The sequence below is a fragment of the Capsicum annuum genome, chromosome 5 (genome assembly GCF_002878395.1).
Source record: "Capsicum annuum cultivar UCD-10X-F1 chromosome 5, UCD10Xv1.1, whole genome shotgun sequence".
NCBI classification, from domain to species: Eukaryota; Viridiplantae; Streptophyta; class Magnoliopsida; order Solanales; family Solanaceae; genus Capsicum; species Capsicum annuum.
Window position 1 is genome coordinate 216,799,409 of NC_061115.1, and position 13,887 is coordinate 216,813,295.

Here is a 13,887-nt window from a genome sequence, read left to right on the forward strand (position 1 = left end):
TCCTAGTGTGAACAAAGCATATTCATTGGCTATATCTGAAGAAGGTCAGAGGATTCTAGGGAAATCCAATTCTATAGTTGGGGGAAATAGTCACACATGTGATGAACTTGCTTTACTGAGCATCAACAAAGATGCAGTGTATGACAAAGATTCCTAAGCCATGTCTAGTGCAGCAAATGCTCAGGTGTTTTTTAACAGGAGTGGTAGTCGAGGAAATGTTCCTACCAGGCAAATATCATCTCAAGGATCCAAATCTAAGAAGAGTTGAAATAACCTTTACTGTGACTATTGTCATTTCACAGGTCATACCAAAGCTACCTGCTACAAACTTCATGGCTATCCGACTGATTTTAAGGGCAAAAGAAGGAACACTTTTGAACCTGCCGCAACAGCTCACTATGCAGGTAGTTACGCTAACAACACAGGGAATATTCCTGGTGCTTGTTTTGCAGGTTATCATGTGATGATAGGATCAACTAGTAACAATTCTAACTATCTGGACAAATCAGGAGCAATACACCCTCAGGCACCACACTTTACACCTGATCAATATCAATAAATCATTCAGTTACTTAAGAAGGGAAATGATGGCAACTCAATAGCCAGAGCTTCAGGTATGATGGTTAGACCTCTAACTCAGTCTAGTGAAGTTAAGTGGATAATAGATATTGGTGCTTCAAAGCACATGGTTAATGACATAAACATGTTAACTAACCCAACCAAGATGCTAAGTGCATCAAGTGATGGCAAAGTTCACTTACCTACAGGAGAGTTTGCTAGTGTAAGCCATATAGGAAACTCACAATTACTTAAAGGATGTCAGATCAAAGAAGTACTGCATATTCCAGAATTTAAGTACAATTTTTTTCTGTGTCAAAGCTTACAAAAGAGTTGAATTGTTGTGCAAGATTTTATCCGGATTTCTGCCTCTTCCAGGACCTCTTCAATGGGAAAGTGAAGGAGATTGGCAAATTGGAGAATGATCTCTATGTGTTGAGTGCTGACTATTTTGTGAAGAATCCTAGTACTCAACCAGTTGCAGGAAATAATACTAAGTCATTTGCAGTAGAAGCTCCTTCAGAAGAAATAAGCCTCTCTTTATGGCATAAGAGTGATCTGTATGTGTTGAATGCTGACTATTTTGTGAATAATCCTAGTACTCAACCAGTTACAGGAAATAATACTAAGTCATTTGCAGTAGAAGCTCCTTCAGAAGAAATAAGTCTCTCTTTATGGCATAAGAGACTTGGTCATGTGCCATTTAATACTCTACATAAACTGAACTGTTTCAAAAATGTAAGAGTTTATAAGAACTCTACTGAACATTGTACTGTCTGTCCTTTAGGCAAGCAATCTAGACTTCCTTTTCCTTTAAGCACTACCTCTACTACTGCTTGCTTTCAATTGTTGCATGGGGATGTATGGGGACCCTACAGGTCCCAACTCATGATGGAAAGAGGTACTTTCTTACCTTGGTTGATGATTTTTCAACGTATACTTGGCTATTTCTACTTGGCTCCAAAGCAGAAGTGGTAGTTTCTCTCAAAAACTTCCTTCTAATGGTTCAGAATGTGTTTCTCTTTCTGTAAATATCCTTAGGACTGACAATGGGAGTGAATTCTTTAATTCACAGGTAAATGATTTACTACTGTCCTTGGGCATCATTCATCAGAGTTCTTGTGTCTACACACCCCAACAAAATGGGGTAGTAGAAAGAAAGCATAGACATATCCTGGATGTTGCTAGGTCTCTGAGGTTCCAATCCAGTGTACCCTTAAGGTTTTGGGGTGAATGTCTACAAACAGGAATATACTTGATCAACAGGTTACCATCGTCACTTCTATATGGAAAAACACCCTTTGAAGTAATGTATGGCACTCCACCAACACTTGAGCATTTAAAAGTTTTTAGTTCACTAGCTTATGCCACTTAGGTAAGGCCAAGTGACAAGTTCTCTTCAAGAGCTATTCCAGCTGTATTTCTTGGTTACTTCTCGCTACAAAAGGGTTATAGATTATTTGATCTTCATGGTAAAAACTTCTTTATCAGTAGATATGTGGTGTTTAAGGAGGACATTTTTCCTTTTAAACATCTTTCTCCATCTTCTACTCCTATATTTCCTGTCTTACTCTATACAGGTGCAGAACTTGGTGATACATACACTGTACCTTCTCATTCCGAGGAACCAGCTTTGTCTGGATTCAGGGTTCCTCTGCTCAGAATACCACAGAAGATGCTACTATATTTTGCCATTCATCTATTGCTCCCTCTCACAATCAGACTACTGACATTGCTGGTGTTCCTACACCCTCACTAAGTCCTTATCAAATTGGTTCTGATGGCATCATTGAGTCACCTACTACTCCTGACATAAGAAGATCCTTTAGAACCAGTAAACCACCTATCTGGCTTCGGGATTATGTGGTTAACCATGGTAATAAATCTTGCACCTATCCACTCTCCAATCATGTCAATTACACCTCTTTATCTCCTACATATAGTGCTGTATTGGCAGCTTATTCAGTTATTCTAGAACCAAAGTCATTCTATGAAGCTGCAGCTGACCCAAAGTGGATTGCAGCTATGCAATCAGAGATAACTGCTTTAGAAGCTAATCAAACTTAGAGTATAGTTAATCTTCCTCCTAGTAAGCATCCTATTGGTTGTAAATGGTTGTTTAAGATAAAGTATTTAGTTTCAGGTGTTGTTGAAAGGTACAAGGACATACTTGTAGATAAAGGTTTTATTTGGAAGGAAGGGCTAGACTATACAGAGACCTTCTCTCCTATTGCTAAAATGGTGACAGTCAGATTAGTGTTAGCTATTTCAGCCTCTAAAAACTGGTCTATTTTCCAAATGGATGTTCATAATGCCTTTCTACAAGGTGTTCTTCTTGAAGATGTATACATGGTTATCCCTCAAGGTTTTTGCAGGCAGGGGGAGTCTGGTAAAGTATGCAAGCTACACAATTCATTGTATGGGCTTAAATAAGCCCCAAAGTAGTGGAATCTTAAGTTAACGATAACCTTGTTGCAACTGGGATTTTCTCAAAGTCATTATGACTATTCACTCTTCACAAAAAGGGACGAAAGTAATCTGGTAGTGGTCCTAGTCTATGTAGATGACCTCTTAGTTACTGGTAGTTGTGATAATCTAATTGACAAGACAAGGACTGATCTGAGAATAAAGTTCAAGATAAAAGACTTGGGTGAGTTGAAGTTCTTTCTAGGCATAGAATTTGCTAGATCCAAAGCAGGTATTGTGATGAGCCAAAGAAAATATGCTCTAGAATTGATATCTGAAATGGGACTAAGTGGAGAAAAACCTGCTTTATCCCCTCTTGAAACAAATTTGAAACTGATATCTAGATAATATGATACTCATGTGTAAGACTGCAGAACCTCTGAAGACAAACCTTTAGTAGATGTTGGAAGCTATCAAGGACTTATGGGAAGATTATTGTATCTTACAATGACAAGGGTTGATATTGCCTTTGTAGTTCAAGTTTTGAGTCAATATATGCATGCACCAAAGGAGTCACACATGGAAGCTGCTCTGAGGGTAGTGAGGTATATCAAATCTGCACCAGGACTAGGATTACTCATGCCGTCAGATAATACTAATATACTCAGTATGTATTGTGACTCAGATTGGGGTTCATGTTTGCAGACTAGACGATCAGTCCGTTGCTAGGAGCTCAGCTAAAGCAGAGTTCAGGAGCATGGCTTCAGCTGTAGCAGAAGTAACTTGGTTGATAGGGGTGTTCAGAGAACTGGGAGTAGATATCAAGCAACCTATAGATACCTGCTGTGACAGCAAAGCTGCTATTCAAATTGCAAATAATCCAATCTTTCATGAAAGGACAAAGCACTTTGACATCGATTGTCACTTTGTAAGGGAAAAACTGGTTCAGGGTATGATCAAGACTCATCATGTTTCAACCAAGGAGAACCTAGCTGACCTACTCACTAAAGTTCTAGGGAAATCACAACACATGTATCTAATGTCCAAGTTGGGCTTGAAAGACATATTTCAAGCATCAGCTTGGGGAAGGGTGTTGAGAATGATAGGAAGCAGTAAATCGAATTAGTTAGGAGTTGTAACAGAATTAGTTAGGAGGTGTACAAATGTAAGTTTATGAGTAAGTGGATCCTAGAGTGAGTTACCTAACTCATCTATATATATATATATATATATATATAGTTGAGTAGGAATTACTTGTAACTAACTCAGATAGTTTTGTTCAATACCAATTCTCTCTCTCTCTTTGAGTTCTCTCTCTTCCTCAATGTACTATTCCATTGAACTTGATCTCCATTACTGAGATTTCATCATAAATCTGCAATGAACTTGAAAGTCTTTAGATTTCTCAAGGTGAAACAAACAACAACATACTCAGTATATTCCCTACCAAGTGGGGTCTTAGGAGGATAAGTGTACACAGTCCAAAGCACTATCTCAGAGGTATGATAAAGAGGTTGTTTTCGATAAACCCGGCTCAAGAACTTTCTCGAGGTGAAACATTATATAGAAATTAAAAGTTGACTTGGTCTTAGTATATATCAGTCTCATTCATTTCACATGTTGCATGTGGCCCAACTTGCCATCTTTTTGTCAGTTGTATTATTATTACTTTATTACAATGTTTTTAAGAGTGGGATCAATAATCCAACACCAACCCATTTTGTCTGGAGCAAGTTACGAGTTTGACAGAATTTAATAATTTCAATTCGAATTTAATTTGTATTTGTTTTTAAAATATATCTATATTATATTATATTATTAATAACAAAGGATAGAGCCTCCTCATTCAACCACGTGTCTTACTATTAATTAGTCATTTGTCATATTAGGATAAGGATTTAGTTATGTTAGTTATGACATATTAATTTAATTTTCAAAATATTTTTAATTATAAAAACAGTCATGGCTTGCTCATTAGTAGCATATTCACATTTTTATCTTAAATTCAATTTTTTTAAAATATGACTCCATATCAGCATAAGCAAATTTCCCTCAATATCTGGTTACTTTTTTAAAAATAAAAGAATACAACTTTTTTCTATCATTTTAAAAAATAAAAAAAACATATCACAAAACCTATACTCAACAGTTTAACAAACCTATTAGTACACAACTGCTCTTCCATCTTATCCCTAATTAAAACTTCCCCTATTATATCTCATCATCTCTAAAACCTGTTTTACTTCTATATAACTACTTATTTACCGTAAAACACTTCCAACTCTGTAATCTCTTTCAACATTCTTCAAACACTTACGTATTCTAAAAAGAAACTCAATTCAGGCTTCATCAGCAACATCACAATTCAAAATATGCGATGAAACTTACAAGTATTTGTAATTCGTTGATGGGAGATAAAGGATCGTCACAATCCTGATATTATTTATGCCATGTTATTCATTCTACAGAACAAAATTTACTATTTGTAGATTCTTTTGCTTTTTCATCTCTTGATGAATTGATATGTGTTATACTTTTAGGTAGATTAGATACAAACTTCTAGTGCAGATTCAGTTAGGAAACATTTCAAATAATCAGATATTAAAGGAAGGATTTATCTTATGGCCAACTTTGTTTTCTGTAAAAATACTCCAATGTTTAATGCCAAAAATCATGATTCGAAGCTTAATTTTACTCTAAGAACTACTTTTACTGAACGTCTGGTCTTCTTTTTCAGTGTAATCTTTTCAATTTCAGACTGTTCAAGCAATTGATAAATGAGGTTGATGTTCAGGCGAATGACTTATTTGGTAAGGAAGTCCGTTAATTTTTTTTGCCGTATTTTGTGACTGTTTCTTCCCCTCTGCTGTATTTCAAACAAAAGACCTGTGTATCCAAATCATCTGACTTTTAAGTTGGTTCACTGCCTTACATCTTTAATATTAACACTCTAGCGATTTCAATCAACGTCAATTCTTACAAAAAATAGTCTACTAACTTCATCTTCTTTCTCCCTGTATTACACTGTTGTTTGTTCTTTGTTAATGAGTTCTATTCTAAATACACACGCAAAATAATTTTTCTTTTAGAATTTACTATTTGATAGGAAGGTTATATTTGTTGTATTGTCGCAACTGATGAATTGTTAATCTTAGACAACAGGTGGTCATATACTGGATGCGATTTGTTAATCTTAGACAACAGGCAGTCAGTTATATACTGGATGCAATTAGTGTCGGAAAAAGGCAAAATATGTGGAAAACACTTATGTTTGCACTAACCAGAAGTAAAAAGATGTGGATTCCTCTGCAGTTACCAGGTAATAGCATATTCTTTATTGCATCAATCACTTAAAAAACACCTTTAAATATAAATATTGTACAACTCTTTAGGTACAAGATATAGTTAAGGGTCATGGACAATACTGACTCTTTAATCTTTTTGCTTTTTTGTTGTCTAATAAACTTGATTTTAGCAAAGCAGTCATCACCTTAATCAACGGAGTTACTCTAATCTATATATTACGGAGATAATAAAACACATTAATGGAGGAGATTTTCATAATTACATTGAATATGTGATACTATAAAGAGAAGTAAGGAAGAAACTACTTATTTCCTCTCTTAAATATATTTAGTTTGTACTCTGTTTATGCTGCTCTTTTTGCATCAAATATTAATATTTGATGTAAATTTATCAAGTTATTCTCTTAAATTTTGAGGGTTCTTGAGTAGCATGTCACCAATTGAGGGAGGAATCTACAATTTGATTTTCTATTTTTCATTATATGTTCTATAAATTGTTTTCAGTTACTTATAGTGCATGAAAGGCGCCTTCATAAATTTATGATCATAATTTTTTAGATTAGTAATTTCATACGAACTTTTATCAAAGGGAGAGCATTTTTTGAAAAGAAAGAATAGATGCATATTTAAGAGAATGTTTCATTTTCAAAGATACATGACCTTAGCTTCTTACTTTACTGTGGTATGGTAATTTTGAATTAACCATCAAGTGAAGAGCATCATAGATGCCTGTTTGATATATAGAATTATGTAGCTACTATTTAAAGGGGACTTTGGAGTACATGGTAAATTTGCTGCCATGTGACCAGGAGGTCACGAGTTCAAGCTTTGGAAGCATTGTCTTGCATAAATGCAATGTAAGGTTGCGTACAAGTACACCCTTGTGATGGGCCCTTCCCTGTACCCTGCGCATCGCGGGAGCTTTAGTGCACTAGGCTGTCCTTTTTAATTACATAAGTACTATGAGGAATCTGCGTGCTACTGGAAAATTGTTTGTTATGCTACTCTCTTGCACTCTTAGATGTATACCAATTTTACATAGTTGTTGATTAATAGACTTGCCTATGCTATCGTTATCATTCAATTTACATCTTACTATGTGGTTGTAGATGAGTCAATTGGAAGACAATTTCCAATAGTCTTTTTGGAGCACATTAAAGATGATTTTGGTGCAAATGAGGAGATAAAACGGTTGTGACAACTCCTCCAAGTAACTTGAACGAGGAATTCAGGTAATTAAATATTAAAAAATTACTGTAATTGATACAAGAATGACAACGGAAGGCACAAAACATACTCCAAATCAGTCCACAATCTTAAGGATCCGAGGACCAAGATGGAGACCACTCTCGGATTCGCTATCAACAAGAAGAATACAAGATACAATGTGTATTTTAACACCAAAACAGCAACAAGAACAAGAACAAGATGAACACAAGATGATAAAAAAGAAGACACAAGATTCGGATTTAACAATAACAACAAGGACACAAGATTACAACACAAACAATAAACAAGATTACAAAAAGGTAGAAGGATAGATAGATAGACCACATAAAAGTATAATCTTAAGAACCCAAGAATGGACAATCTTGGACCCTTAACACTGTTGGGTTATTGGGTCTTTTTCCCTTTCAGCAGCCAAAGAGAGAAAAACAAAGCTGATTTTCGCACCTAAATTTTAGCCACAACTGTCAACTTTAAATTGCGATTCCCGCTTATTTTCTTGTCCGATTGAGCTGATTTTTGGACTTCTTGTTCCTCTCATCTCAATATTTGATTAGGAACTGACGGATCTTGATTTGGTGGCCTGTAGCTCCTGTTCTTCATTCCCAAACAGTAGCTGCATTTTTGTACTTTCACTCCTTTATTTCTCTAGTGTTTGGTGTTGTGGTTTATGTATTGTTTCTTGTTATTTGTCACTTTTTTGTGGCCATTTTTGAGGACAATATTGTAACTATTAGGTGATTATAGTGGAGGTTTTGGTCTCGTGGTTTTTTACTCTTCACACTGAAGGGTTTTCTACGTAAATCTTGTGTCTCGTGTGATTGTATTTATTCTTATCTTGTTTCATTTGGTTGATTTATTTACTGTATATTACTCTATTTTTCTTGGGTTTGTTTGTCTCCTCTTGGTTCAAGTTGAAAGGGAAAGTTTAGTCTTGGGTATTTTCCGCTGCTACCCTGTCGGGCTCTTTGATTGTGTGCCCGTCTTTCCTAACAAACACTACACACAACAATAAACCTATCTCTTACAAAGACACAAGATTGGAATCCACCTCCCAAGTGTGAATGTTTCCAAGAAAACAACAATAAAAGAGAATCCACCCAATTGTTGTATCCTAGTTTCTGTTTTGCCTCCAAAGAGAAGAGAGGACTTGTGTTTTCCAATGTCTTAAGGCTTACAACATCATCAATAAACTAAGTCTAAATGCCCTACAATGTTCTATTTATACTAGGTTACAAATAAAATACAAAAAGACCAAAAGGCCCCTTAGAGACTTAGGTGCCCATCAAGTGTAATATGTTGGCTGATTTTTAGTGCACTTAGTTCCCTTTTGCACTTCAATTGCACACACCAAGTCTCGGACCCAACATGCACTCCTATAAGTCCATATCCATGATTATTCCCGTATCATCCTCTCCATCTTGAGAGGAATTTGCCCACAAATTCACGGATTCACCTCGTTCAATCGGCCACTTTAAAATAAACCACTCAAAACAGCCCACAAAACATTAACACAAGTCTCGACCAACATCTTCATTTTGAATCTCGGCTTCCTCACCATCTTGATCCTTGTCTTCAATATCATCCAAAACAAGTCTTCTACCATCATACAAGAATTGTCGTACACTCTATATCCGTTATGTTCCTTTCTACCATTCTCCTCTACATGGACATGTCGGCTTTGGTGAAGTGGAGTTTTGGTTCAAAGGATTGATTTGGTAAAGTGGAGCTTCGGTTGTGGAGCTTGGACGGGAGAGATTTGGCTTCCAAGTCCTTTTTGTTGGACTTGATCGAATGGAGGAGGGGTCGACCTATGTAGGTCTCGGGTTGGAGGACATTTGGTGGCTTGGCTTATGTCTATGTCATTTTGTGGTGGTCTTGGAGGATTGATTGCTTAAGGTAAAGCTTCGGAAGTAGAATCACGAAAATTCCTTCGACTCTCCACTCGATCCAACCTCTCAAGTATAGTAGACATATTCGAGCCCAATTTGTCAAGACCCGTATTCGCCTTAGCTATTTCTCGGGCAATAGCATCAAGGTGGGCCAAAATGGTATCCATTGTGGAAAAGAAGTTACCTACAAAATAGAAAACACGTTAGTTATACAAAACATCCTCACTCTCTCTTTTATTCCGGGTCTCTCGGATCCCTCACACTCAATCTCACAAGTATTGAAAGCTTTCTTGTACTCTGAGAGGTATTGAGAGTTGAATCCAACGTTGAAAACAAATCCAAAGAGTAAGGAAAAAAACACAAGGGCATTACAATAACTCAAAGGATTAAGACACACAAAGGAAAGTTAACACGAAGAACAGTTTCAAAACTAACTTACAATCAAGTACTAGCTCGTAAGTTAGTAATGGAATCAACAAACGAAACTAAAGAGACAACACAATGAAACTAAAAGATCAAAATTTGAGCTTAAAATTTTGTCGTGTGAACAGTAAAACGTGATGTGGCAGCCACGTATTGATTTGGTTTTATCAAGTTGTTAATTTCTAAAGTTCAAGTCTTGGTCAATTTTCAATTTGGGACCTTTGGTGGAACTTGTTCAGTGGAGGGAAATACAAACTAGTCTTTGGAGCTTCTTTTCAATTCAAAATTCAAGACTCAAATGTCTTTGACTAGACTTGTACTACCCTTAAAACATGGATTCTTGAATCATTGAAAGTTGTTGGAAAGTGGTTGAGATGTGATTGACTAGTTGATGAGTGATGGTAAGTCTTTCAAGACTAACAAAGCTTTACCTTTTTCCCTTCACCATTATAGATCTAAGGTTCACTTTATTTTAAAAAGCTATGAAGGTTGTGAAGAACTCCATGAACAACATCAACAATCACCAACAACAACCAACAACAATCTCCAAGAACACCAACAATTTTCACACAGCCAACTTCCAATTTTCATAATACAATATCTTCAACACTTGGCCAAGACAACTACAACTTCAACAAGATGGTTATTAGGCCACCAATGAGCAAAAATACCACGTGGACAAGATTATAAAAACAACAAGATGAATACCACAAGGCCAAAACAGTCCACCACAATAATGTTTCAACAACAATTCGGTCAAGTCTTATGTTCACAACAACAACATCAATTTTTAAAGATCAAATCTAGATATAAACTCAATGTGTTAGTGAGGAACATAACTAAAACTTAGAGATAACAAATACAAGTAAAAACCTCTGCCAAGACACAACAAGAACACACTTTTCGGCCAAGAACACAACACGGACACATTGCTATTTTTTCTGAAATTTTCAGTTTTGAACACTTTTTTTTATTTTTCCCCTAACAAGCCCAAGATTGATCTTGTGGGAACAAGATCAAGCCCTGCTTTGATACCAAATGATACAAGAATGATAACGGAAGGCAAAAAACACACTCCAAATCAGTCCACAATCTTAAGGATCCGAGGACCAAGATGGAGACCACTCTCGGATTCGCTATCAACAAGAAAAATACAAGATACAATGTATATTTTAACACCAAAATAGCAACAACAACGAGAACAAAATGAACACAAGATGATAAAAAAGAAGACACAAGATTCGGATTTAACAATAACAACAACAACACAAGATTACAACACAAACAATAAACAAGATTACAAGAAGGTAAAAGGATAGATTGATAGACCACATGAAGGTATAATCTTAAGAACCCAAGAATGGACAATCTTGGACCCTTAACACTACACACAATAATAAACCTATCTCTTACAAAGACACAAGATCAAAATTCACCTCCCAAGCATCAATATTTCCAAGTAAACAACAACAAAAGAGAATCCACCCAATTGTTGTATCCTAGTTTCGGTTTTGCCTCCAAAGAGAAGAGAGGACTTGTGTTTTTCAATGTCTTAAGACTTACAACATCATCAATAAACTAAGTCTAAAATCCTTACGATGTTCTATTTATACTAGGTTACAAATAAAATACAAAAAAACCAAAAGGCCCCTTAGAGACTTAGGTGCCTATCAAGTGTAATATGTTGGCTGATTTTTAGTGCACTTAGTTCCCTTTTGCACTTCAATTGCACACACCAAGTCTTGAACCCAACATGCACTCCCATAAGTCCATATCTATGATTATTCCCGTATCAGTAATAGTATGTAAAGGCAACAGGCAGAATTTTCTATTAAGTCATCTAATGGATGTACTCTCTTAAGTGTATTCCTAAGCTTAAGAAGCATATGAAGTATTCTGTTGAACATCCTAAAGAAGTAATTGTTGCTTTCTATGTATCCCTAGAGTGGAAAAGCCCCCAATCAGCGACACGGATATTAGTGAATCAGATATTGCTAGCACCATCTCTGAACTTTGCCACTGTATTTCACCAACACCTTCAAGATTGTGCATTTTTACAACCTTTTCCTCTATATTCTCGTGGGTGTTCAATCAAATTCTATGCTAGTATTAAAAGAATTATATCTTCTATATGTCTTTATAGTTTTGAGGAGGTCAGAAATCGATGGAAAAAGTTGAGTTTTGAGGTTGGAACTCAGAAAACGGTGAAGCTGCATCAACCAGATTGCAATATCTTAGAAGTACAAGAACTCCAAGAAACCGATTGGGGTTAGAGTTAAATATCTTCTTGGTCGAATTATCCTTGGAGAAATGATAGGACAAATAATTTTGAGTGATAGGACTGAATGTACAATTAAAATCATGAGGCACTACTATTAAGTCGGAACATTTTTAAATCATTATAGTACTATTGTTTTTGTATTTGTAATTTAATTTAGGGAAAAGGCTCAAATATGCCACTGAACTATCATAAATGGCTCATTTATGTCATCTGTTAAAAGTTGGGCTCATTCATGCCATCGCCGTTACAAAACTAGCTCATCCATGCCATTACTTTTAACAGTCGGTTTTGTCACGACCCGAACCTGGGTCCTAGCCGTGACGAGCATCCCGAACCGTGAAGGCCCAGAACACCCTTCTCTATCTAGTAATCATGCATAACATTCATAATACAAAAGAAAATGCGGAATTTGATATGTAATACGGAAACATGGTCAAATCTGAAAATGTATCTGAATAACAATGTCTAACATCAGTCTGCGAAATCTCTACTAAGAACTAAACAAAACTGTCTGAAGAACTGAGACAAGGCCCCCAGTAGACCCAAACATAACTATTGATAGTTAACTGACAAATCAACAGTCCTTCTGAAGTAAAGAAGGCTCACCCCTGCTCGACCTGATCTACAATCTGGATTTTTTCTACCGCTTATCTGAAACCCTAGACTGAGCCTCAGAACCTGAGAGGTTGGAGGGGGGAGGGGGTCAGCACAAAAGTACTGGTACGCAGAGAAAATTCAAAATAATCATTTATAATTAACATGTATGAGAGCAGCTAAAACAATTCATAAGACAATCGTATAGTATAAAATCTCATGGGCATTTCTAAAGGACTCTGTGAAAATATCTAAAATCTGTGCGCTAGGTGGTGTACCTTACAATTCTTGAAAATTTCATGGTCTATATGGAAACTGCGATTGACTTGGCAGCCAAGCCCCCAAACCAAGTGTGCCGCAAGGGTCGGATTCTCTAACTCTACTACGCCACACGGACGTCGCCAGCGTACAATAATAATCTACTCGTATCAGCAAATAAGGTTTCGGGCTAAGAGTTATTTGAACGCACGCCTTCTTCTGGTAACCACCTAACACTCTTTAAGCCCCTTTTTAAAACTCTATGAAAATATGCATTCTCTGTAAACATATTCTGAAGACATACTCTGAGCATACTCTGTTATGGCATAATTACATATGGTATCGTCATACCATTGACTTGCAAGCCACATCTCTGAGCGATTATTAGCATACAAAAATCTCTATTTCAAGACATATGTTCGGAACCACCATATCAATAAAACCATTCAAGAAACTCTTGCATACACATGCAAATACTCTTCTCTTTGAATCGAAACATAGTCATGTCAAGACACCCTCTCAGTAACTCTAAAGCAATGATACAAATTTCATGATGTTTCAAATCACAAAAACATGCATTTCAATTTATTTTTAAATAGGGCCAAAATCTTTAATGTTATGCAAGAGAGGGAGTCCACAATTCATGCTCTCAAACAAGGATCAAATCTTAGTTTCATACATAACCGTATTCATGTAAATCAATTTAGGGGGAAAAGCCACAATAACAAAGTATAATAGTATTTTAAACCTTCGAAACACATAATCGATAATATAGTTTTCAAAACCCCCATAAAATTCATGCATTAACACTTAAATCATGCTTTTGTCAAATTTCAAGCCCATGTAGTTTTTAGGATAAACCCAGCGTACCTCTATTTAGGAATTCAAAGGGTGCTTCTTGATGCCCTCGACTTGGGGATTCCAAATCTTCATGTTTGTTTTG

General features: G+C 36.1%; 1 long non-coding RNA gene across 1 annotated transcript; it reads left to right on the forward strand.

The window, feature by feature from the left end:
* The first annotated feature begins 5,005 nt into the window (after nucleotides 1-5,005).
* LOC124898792 lies at nucleotides 5,006-7,589 on the forward strand. The gene is made up of 3 exons (XR_007055562.1): nucleotides 5,006-5,774; nucleotides 6,120-6,283; nucleotides 7,379-7,589. It is a non-coding gene; the product is annotated as an uncharacterized LOC124898792 (long non-coding RNA).
* The last annotated feature ends 6,298 nt before the right edge of the window (nucleotides 7,590-13,887 follow it).